Raw genomic sequence first — 9,539 nt, 5'->3', positions numbered from 1 at the left:
AAAAAAAAAAAAAAAAAAGAGTGGTCCAGAAAAGCTGCGTGTGTTCTCACAGATTAGCAGCTATTGATACTGGATGTAAAGCTCACATGACAGGTGTCTCTGCAAACAGGAAATGGATGATAGAGCTTTCTAATAACTGTAATTTTAACAGGGAGATCAAGAAGACATGATGATTGGATAGGGAACAGATGGCTTTCATCTCCCATTAACACAGCACACAGTGAGCAGAATGCAGAGAATCTGTGTTGGAAAACAAAAATCTACTTATGTACCTAGCACTTAACACTGTTTCTCCTGCTCATGGGGAAAAACATAAGCACAATAATTGAAACTGCACACAATCAGGTTCTCATAAAGAGGGGGAGAGAGAGAGAGAACAAGAGGAGGAGGAGGAAGAGGAAAGACAGAAAGACAAAGGAAGACAGAGGAAAGAAAAACAAAAAATAAAATCCGACAATGTTATTTTGTTCTTTAATCCCAATGTTTCATCACAGCTGCACCACCAACTTGCACACAAATATTAACTCTGAAAGATGTGAAAGACATAAAGGGTAACATGATGCTAACAGCTGGTGATACACAGCAGCCAGGCTCACGGATTCAACAGCCTTTGTGGGTGAATTATCACAATATTTTGATTGAGGAAAATAAAAAATTAACAACTCTCCCTTAAAGCCTTGTCTATCCTAAAATATTTCCCCATTCAATGGAATAATATGAGCATCCATTGAGTCATGTACTTTTCCATCAACAAAGCCTCATTCCTCCCACCTGTTCTGTACATTCTTCTTCTTCCCTTGATTGTCACTAAAACATAAGAACCAATCCCTAAGCCACTCTGCATATGCAGCCTCCCTTAGATCAGCCCCAGCTGGGCCTGGGTATTTTGAGTCTAACAACACACCCACTGAGCTCCCATCCTTCCATTTTCCTTCCTGGGCTTATGGTTTAAGCCAAATACTATGCAACTCTAACCGCTTGATTAAGACACAGAGAACCATAACAATTGGATGCAAAGCTCCTTTTCTGAGAGTGACCAACATCTTTGGCCTTGACAAACAGCCAGTACAAGCATACTGGAGACAAATGGAGCTTTAGTGGAAGGGGGGTTAATTGTGTATTGGTTCCCATGGATGGAGTCCATGTTTCCATGTGTCATTTGCAGAATATCCAAGAGGAATTATAGGAAAGGAGAGATGAAAGGCTTGGTATGAGTGGTAAATAGGGATGAGAGAAGGTTGGGTTAGATGAACTTTTCAGAAGGTTACTCATGGGCATTAAAGCTGGGCAATGTGCCTGCCCTCTGTGGCCTGAATGTAGGCTCTTCTTGCTTGGATTCTAGAAGCTCTATTTTCTTAGGCTCAATATTAGGATCCAATTACCTGCAATGGAGCTTTTATATAATCCATTAGGGTTTCTGTTTGTCTACAGATATTTATTGAGCACCTTCCATGTGCCAGGCACCAAACACCAGAAATAAACAATGAACCAGACAGACAAGGTGGTTTTTGCATTCAATATGGTTTGAGTCCAGTTGGAGAAAATGAAAAACTTATAATTAAACAAGGTTACTATGGGTCAAAATAAGTGTTATGAAGAAAAATAAAGGAGTTAACCTGGGAGAGATGCTGGAGACTGACTAGGATATTAGAAAGTCGCTTTAAATTGCATGTTCAGATGAAGCCTCCCGTAGTGGTAGGAAATGTAGCTAAGACTTTAAACATACTTTGGACCCAGCCATAGTATAGGAAGGTGTGGGTGACTGAGCGGGTTTGGAGATCACAGAGACCATCTGAAGGGAGAGGGAACACTACATGAGACATGTTTAAGGCAGGATCTCAAGGATCTGTATGTCCAGGAGGAGGTGAGATGGCTGGAGCATCATGAAGAAAGTTTAGAGCAGAGACAGACAACATTGGGGAAGTCAGCAGAAGCCACACACTGTGTAGGTCTATAGGCCACGATGAAGTGTTAAAATCTGATTCCAAATGCAGTAAGAAGCTACACTGTGAACAGTGTAGTCACAAAAATCACATTTTTTTTTCTTTTTTTACATTTCATAGTCCATTCTCTTAAGATTGCACTTCACAGTTTGGTAGTTATGCTAAAGATCTCAACTTCTAATCTTTGGCCAGGACTGAGGTGTTCCTTTCTGCTTTGCTTTGCACAATCCACAGTCACTTAGCACTCTTGCCAGATTTTATGCTGCTTCTGTTCTACATTCTGTTTCTATTAGCCACTGGACATGTCACCAATGGGTAGAATCATATTCCGCCCATAGAACCTACTTAGAACTGTAGTAAATGACTATTGTTCAAAATTATACCACAGTGATAAGAATCTGTGTGAGTGTACCATGAACTTTAAGTCCGTGGGATCGCAAACCATTCGCTGATGGCTCCTCACATCAAGCCCTTTATAGTGAGAATTAGTCCTCTCATTTGGCATACTTAACCTCACATCTTCTCATAATTTACCCTATTAACTTACCATTAATGAAAGAATATAGACATGTATCCTATGTGGTATCTGGAGGATGATTTTATCTTTGACAGCTATCCATGATGGGAAGGCTATAAAGGGCGTCTTGCTAAGAAGGAGGCATAATATCAGACACTCAAGCCTGGAACTAGTTTTCCACAAAATGTACATTTAACAGTTTCCGCTGCACAAAGTTCCACAGGAGTATCAGTAATCTGACATTTCCTAGGCATCTGGGTTCATGAATATTCAGATAGACAGAGTGCTGAATACTTTATTGAATGATGACATCTGGCACTCCTAAGTTAAACGATGCTTCTAGTTCTAGGAGATATAACATAAGTTACTACTAAGGATACTAGCTTTTATATAGGGCTCACTTATTAATGAGAAAAAATTCATTCCCTATTACTCCAAAAAGTTTTTTTTTCTTTTTTAGATATTAACCTTGTGCAAGATACTGTGCCAAGGTCTAGGGAAGCAGTGTGGAATTCCATGCTGAGAACATTTACCTGACACCAGATTTTTTTTTTTTCACAGAAAAAAGTACGATTCAAAATCGTACAAAATGTTGAATCGTACTTTTTTCTCTGAGAAATTTCAAAATATTATTTGATAAGCAGCAAAAAATATCCCCAAAACAAACAAACAACCCCCCCCCCACTTTAACAAAGTCAAAACCTCTAGGACCTAAGAGTTGAATTTCCCTAAGGAAATGTCTGGAAATGTAGGGGGTCATAATGAACTCATAGATTCCAGCTCACGATTGTTTAGGGATTATTAATGTGCGTGAATTTTTTAAAAGAATCTTGTCTGTCCATTTCCAAGGCTCACAGTGTAGCTCTTGATTGTGGGTAAAGTGTATTTGCATTTCCTAAACCCTGTTTCTCATTCCAAAGGCTATACTCATGCCGGGTTGTTGGTACCATAAAGAATCCTTAGATGTTGACATTTAGCACTTCAAAGTGTGAGCTATTGGACATTTTCCCCAATATTTGTACCTTATTGCTCCTTTAGGAACACAAAGTCTCTGCATTGATGCTTCATTTCTTCACTAGCACCTCCCCACTCTATCCTGAACCCGTGGGCCACATCAGCTCAGCTACTAATACTTGTAGTGCCCTACTATACATAAGTCTTTCCTCTTAAAAATACCAAATCATCCAGAACTGATAGCTTCTCATGGAAAGTCCATTACTTTGTTACTTCTGGCAGGCACATGTGTTTTTCTTCGGTGGGCCAGGCTAGTGGTGTTTCCAGCAGTGTGGATAACAGGAGACCCTGCCTAGTTCCTTCTCTCAGACCTGTCAAAGTCTGTTCTGACACAGGTAAACTGGACATGACTGTGTAAACACACCAGGGCTTTCAGTGCTGCTCTGAGCTGCTGCATCCTGCCAGAAAGTTTCCCTGGTGTGTCTGACTGGTGAGAGATTTTGGGGCCCAGCACCAAGCTTCACCATGAGATAAGATTTCTGCAAGGAGGGAAATGTCAGGCTTACATTTTGTTTAAAACTTAAGCCCCCAAAAACTTCAGGTCAAATTCCATTGCCATTTATTTCCCCTTGCCATTTAAAATGGGACAGTCCCCCAGTGTTCCTTTCAGGAGCCCTGGACCCATTACTCTCCAGCAGTGTTCCTTTCCTTTTCACTATGCAGCCCTAAGTGTGTTATACTGATCCAGATATACTGGGGCTCTCTTTGGAGAAATTTTGAATAAACTTGTAATTAGGGACCCAAGTTACTTCTTCACTTCCATTTTGCAGTATTAGTGACTGCTATGTTACCAGAACCTCCTCTTTACCCTTGCTCAGTGGCTTTCCCACATTCTTCTGAAGTTGGCCGACCAAGCACAGGAAATTCAGAAACTGGCTCTGTGAAACATTCCTATAATTATGTTCTGTGCTCTCCCTAGTTTCTATCATGCCAAATATCCCCTTAAAAATACCTCTTTGGTTTCCTCTTGACACAAATTCTCTTAAACTAGGAGCAGCTATACTTTTCCCTCAGTACTGTGCTTCTTGTATACAATAGACATTCAATAGTTAGTTATCAGATAGAATTTACAACCAGCTTCATAAACTCTAATGTGAGCTTTTAACATAGCCTGATCCATTGAAGTTCTTGGCTTTAAAGTTTCTATTTTAGGGCAGTCTTTGTAGTTTTTTTGAGCATGAAACTTTCAAGGTGGAAGGCTGAAGAATTGCATCATTAGCCAAAGTGATGCATTTTAATTCCAAGATAAAAATGTACATTGCCTTATCTGTAGCCTAAGTATAGATTTATGTTTGGCTCTCCAGGACAAACTTACCTTTTGAAAGATCATGTAAGGCAGTAAAAGGAAAAGCTTCCATCCATCCTTAGTACAAATAAAACCTCTAGGCTTAATGGAACACAAGATGTCTCCCTTGCACGGGATGTGAGGTAGCTGGGATGGAATTCTCTGTTAGACTTTTACCCAAAACTGACCTAGTCTCCTTCTCATTCTCTGAAGCATTGGGTAGCTGCCAATTCATTCAGTGTCTATAGGCATCTGATAAAGCTCTGGCTTGATTGTCTTGGTCAGATTGAATAGAGGTAGACCCAGGCATTGCTCTTCCCAGCATAATTTTCCCATTACTACCTTGAAGTTTATCTACTCTGCAAGTTCTGTCACCTCTAGTTTTCAATCACTCATATTAACCTCGACTAATCAGTTCTTAGCTAGTTGTGTTTTGTGTGGAATATTTATGAAGTGAAATTATACCAACAAAACTAGGATCTACAAATAAATTACAAATATATTTATGGTAACTCATTGACTACATTTTTTACTAAGACAAAAAAAATAGGTAGTCAAATGACCACCATCTAGGAGTTTCTAGATAGCAAAACTACAAATCTTGTTATCATTCCATGACATTTAGTTAAAATGGTTGTGTCTGACTTTTACTGGGAGGAAAAATCTTAGAGAAAAGCAGTAGCCCTTGGTTAACAAAATGTCAAGTATATGTTCAGCTTCTTTTTATGGGCAAGACTAAGCATAAGCAGATATATTTTTGGAGTTAATCTAATTTCAAACTAGAGTTTTCAAGTCTACATCTGTATATACCATGACAATGCTTTGAAGGAATTCTTGATCATACCAATTATTAGTGAAAGTTTCTTCATCAGGATCTGAACTACCCCAGGTAGAGCAAATAATTATTCAAAACTAGTTTGTTTTTTCACAAGAGAAATCTTAATATTTTTATATATTTTATCTATGAACAATTTTCAAATGAGTAAAATGGCCTGTGTGTATGCCCAGCACACCTTTCTGCTTAAAAACTCAAAATATTGTGAGAACTCATTGATGGCAACAAAGTCAGACTAGGAGTTTTAAAAATATTATCAGCAAAGGGGCATAATGTTATAAAACTGTACCATTAGTTTATAAGCATATGTATAATTACCTAGATGCCACCCATTCACACATATTTCTCATAGTAATTCCTGTAGGTTCTTGATAAGCAAAAGGGCAAGCTTTTGCTGCTAAAGTACAAGAGATGGAGGTAGTATCACAAGACCCCAGGAGGAGGTCTACAAGATATATGTCTGAAAATGTTCATTAAACAGAAGGCTCTCAGAGAAACCTATACAGTTTCTTTTTTACCTCTACTGGTTCATAGTGGATTGATTCTCAGTTTCACAATTGTCTGATTGTGTAGGAGCCTTAGCCTGGGAAAAGATATGGTAGAAATGTATCATTTCCTTAGCAGTATGTTACTTCTATCTTGTTCATTTATTTTTTTCCTGCATTATTATCATCTCATCAACTAGAATACATATCTGTGAGCAAGTATGGAACATATTATGCTCTTTGAGGCAAAAAGTAGAATATGTTGTCTTGTGTAACCAAATGCTGGAAGCAAGGGCTTGAATTCTATCCATTCATTCCCCTCTATTTTTCATCTCCTCTCACTCTGTCTCTTCTTAACTGTTTTTCCTTTACATGTCAGTCCCATTCTTGCAGGCAAGCTCTAACAAAGGCTGCCAGGAGTATTCAGATTCCCATCTGAGCTTTGACATCAAGATGAAAGTGAATCAAATAGTACTTTTTGTATTTGTAGTGAAAGTGAAAAGCCATGTTCCATTTTCTCCCTAAGAGTGATTACATCTTGAACAGCTTTCTTCCATAAATGAAATGCCAACATGGACATCTTAAGCATTTTAAAATACTTAAAAAAAGAGGGACTTTTTTATTTTCAATATTAAAATGAAATATAAATTTCAGGAAAAATATACTACTAGGAAAATTCAACTCTTGTATACTATTGATAGGACTATAAAGTGGATAACTACTTTGAGTAATAGGTTTTCAGTATCTTGAAAACTTTTACATCTATTATATGGCCCAGCTTCCCTAGCTATTTACCCAAGAGAAATGAAAGCACACATTCAGAAGAAACAAATACATAAATACTCATAGCAAATTTACATGTAATAGCTTAAATCTGGTCACAATCCAAATTACGGAAAAGTGAGTAGATATATTTATAGTATATTCATATAATGAAATACTACTTGTGTTGCTATATATGGTAGCATGGATGAAATTCAAAATAATTGTGCTTCATAAAAGAGTATATGTTATATAATATCACTTGCATAAAAGTATAGAAAAACAAATTAATCTATCATGACACTAAGCAAATCAATGATTGCCTAGAAGAATGGGGGTAGATAAAGAAGAATAGGAGGGAAATATTATAAAAGGACATAAGGAAATGTCTGGGGTGATGAAATATGTTCATTATTTTAACTATAGTGATGGTTTCATGAGTACACCTATATTTACATATTTATCATATCACATATTAAATAAAAATGAAACAGTTTAAAAATATTGTGGGACTCAACTACATCATTGCTTAGGGAAAAGATTATAATATAAAACAATCATATTGACAATAAAGACTGTCTCAAATCAATAATCAGTGCTTCTAACTTAAGAATCTAGAAAGAAGATGAGCAAATAAACTGTAAAGCGAACTGAAGAAAGGAAAAAATTTATGGTGAGAACAAAATCAATGCAATTTAAAAGATAAAATCAATAAAGTCAATGAAACAAAAAAGTTGCTCTTTGAATATACCAACAAAATCAATAAACTTTAATAAGTTTAATTTAATAAAATTAACACACTTCTTGATTAGATTGATTAGGAGAAAAGATGATACACGGTAACATCAGAATTGAAAGGAGGACATCACTGGAGTCTAAAGAAATTAGGATAATAAGAGCATATTATGAACAACTTTATACCTTGACATTTTATAGCACATGTGGTAATGGAAAAATATCTTTAAAGACACAAATTATTAGAAATTATTTAAGAATGAATAACCCCAAATAGTCCAATGATTATTAAAGCAATTGAATTAACACTTAAATGTCTGCCCCTTCAAGATCTCCAGGCCCAGGGGAGGAGGCAAGATGGCTGACTGAAGCTAGCTTTCCACAGAGGCTTCTATCCAGAAGGAGAGTTAAAGGACAGAAGTTTAGCAAGTCAGCCAATGGTTTGGAGCTGGCCAAGAGAGAAGGTTGAAGAACCACATCAACCCTGCTGAGGTGAGCTGCAACCCCAAGGAAACAAACAATAGGTACAAAATCCATCGCCAAGCAGATGGGAGTCACCTCCCCTATGAGAACTGCTCCCAGTATACTCTATACAAACAAGTGAGCAGAGTTCAGATTCCCTCCTATTTTATTTCACAGGAGAGAACCTCTAAAAACCAGAACTCCTTCCCTAGAGAGGACTTACAAATGTGCCATGGCACTCTCCTGCCAGGCATAAAACTGTATATGTTCTCTACCTGCAATTCTGACCTCCCAGCACTCCCTTCCACTCTCATCCTAAGGCCTGTCCCTCATGGAGTCTAGATTCTTGGGCATTTTCTTGAGAGGTGTGGCCACGGTGTGGGCTGTTGCTGGTCTGTGCTGATTCTGCTGCACAGGAGTAAGGAGAAGACAGTGAACTCAGAGAACCATATGGGAGAGGGAGAGGTGGTGCCCCACAGCACAGAGCAGCAGTGGCAGTGGCGGGAATAATAGAGCTCACACCCCTCGGGGTATTTTGGAGAGACATTGTCTGCCACTCTGGGCAACCAGAGGAAGCCAGGCATCTTCTCTGGTGGCAGCCACTGGTGGAACAGATCTGGGACAAAAACACAGGCCCCATGAGTAAAGGGTATGCCTGAGGCAGTACCTGCCTGGGTGGAGCTTGGCAAAAACGGCATACTCCCAAGGCAAGGCTGAGCCAGAAGGACTGCCTTTAGTCCCTAAGAAGTGCCTGGCCCTCAGGGGATCATAGCTGAGACAAAGGAGACAAAGGCAGGCAGGCAGAAGCTAGAACTGACAGATGAGTGTGAGCACTAACCACACCCACCCCAACACAGATTGCAGCCTAGCTCTGGGCAGCGGCACAGACCAGGGCTGAGTCACAGCTTTGGTGAACTCAAACAGCATGTAATCCACAGGGGAATATAGCTGGGACAGAAACAAATTCTGTGAAATTGTTCTGTTCTGTCAGCAACATCAATCAGGGATGGGGCTGGAACTGAGTGAACCACCCTAGCCTCCATTAAGCACCTGAGGTTGTCAGACCTCAGCTCCCCCTGCCAGATAGTGGCAGAGAGCATTGGCTTGGCCAAGGAAACATAGATCTCCCTGTAACTCAGTCAGGTGCAAACCCCTGGAGCATATACTCATTGGAGGAAACCGGGTCATAGCCCTGTGGCATTACCAGTGACTGGGTGCAACAGAGGTGCACAGTGGGGAAGGAGGCATCAACCTTCCCAGGCTAATTTATTTGCTGGGTGGGTCCTTCTGACCTCAAGGAGCACTGCAGTGAGTCATACTTGAGCTGCCAGCAGACCCCAACTATCTAGTTGCTGGAGACCTTTTGAACTCTCTCACCTAAGACTGGTGCTGACTGGGACAATTGATTTGGACCTCTTAAACTGGATCAATCACCTGAGGACTATCCAAAGTGGTACCATGGGTTTGTGGTTGTCGGAAGGTTTGATTTTCCTTTTCCAGT

This window comes from Otolemur garnettii, unplaced genomic scaffold (assembly GCF_000181295.1).
Source record: "Otolemur garnettii isolate 467f Iridium unplaced genomic scaffold, OtoGar3 scaffold00016, whole genome shotgun sequence".
In the NCBI taxonomy this organism is placed as follows: domain Eukaryota; kingdom Metazoa; phylum Chordata; class Mammalia; order Primates; family Galagidae; genus Otolemur; species Otolemur garnettii.
Note: the sequence above shows the minus strand (reverse complement) of the source record.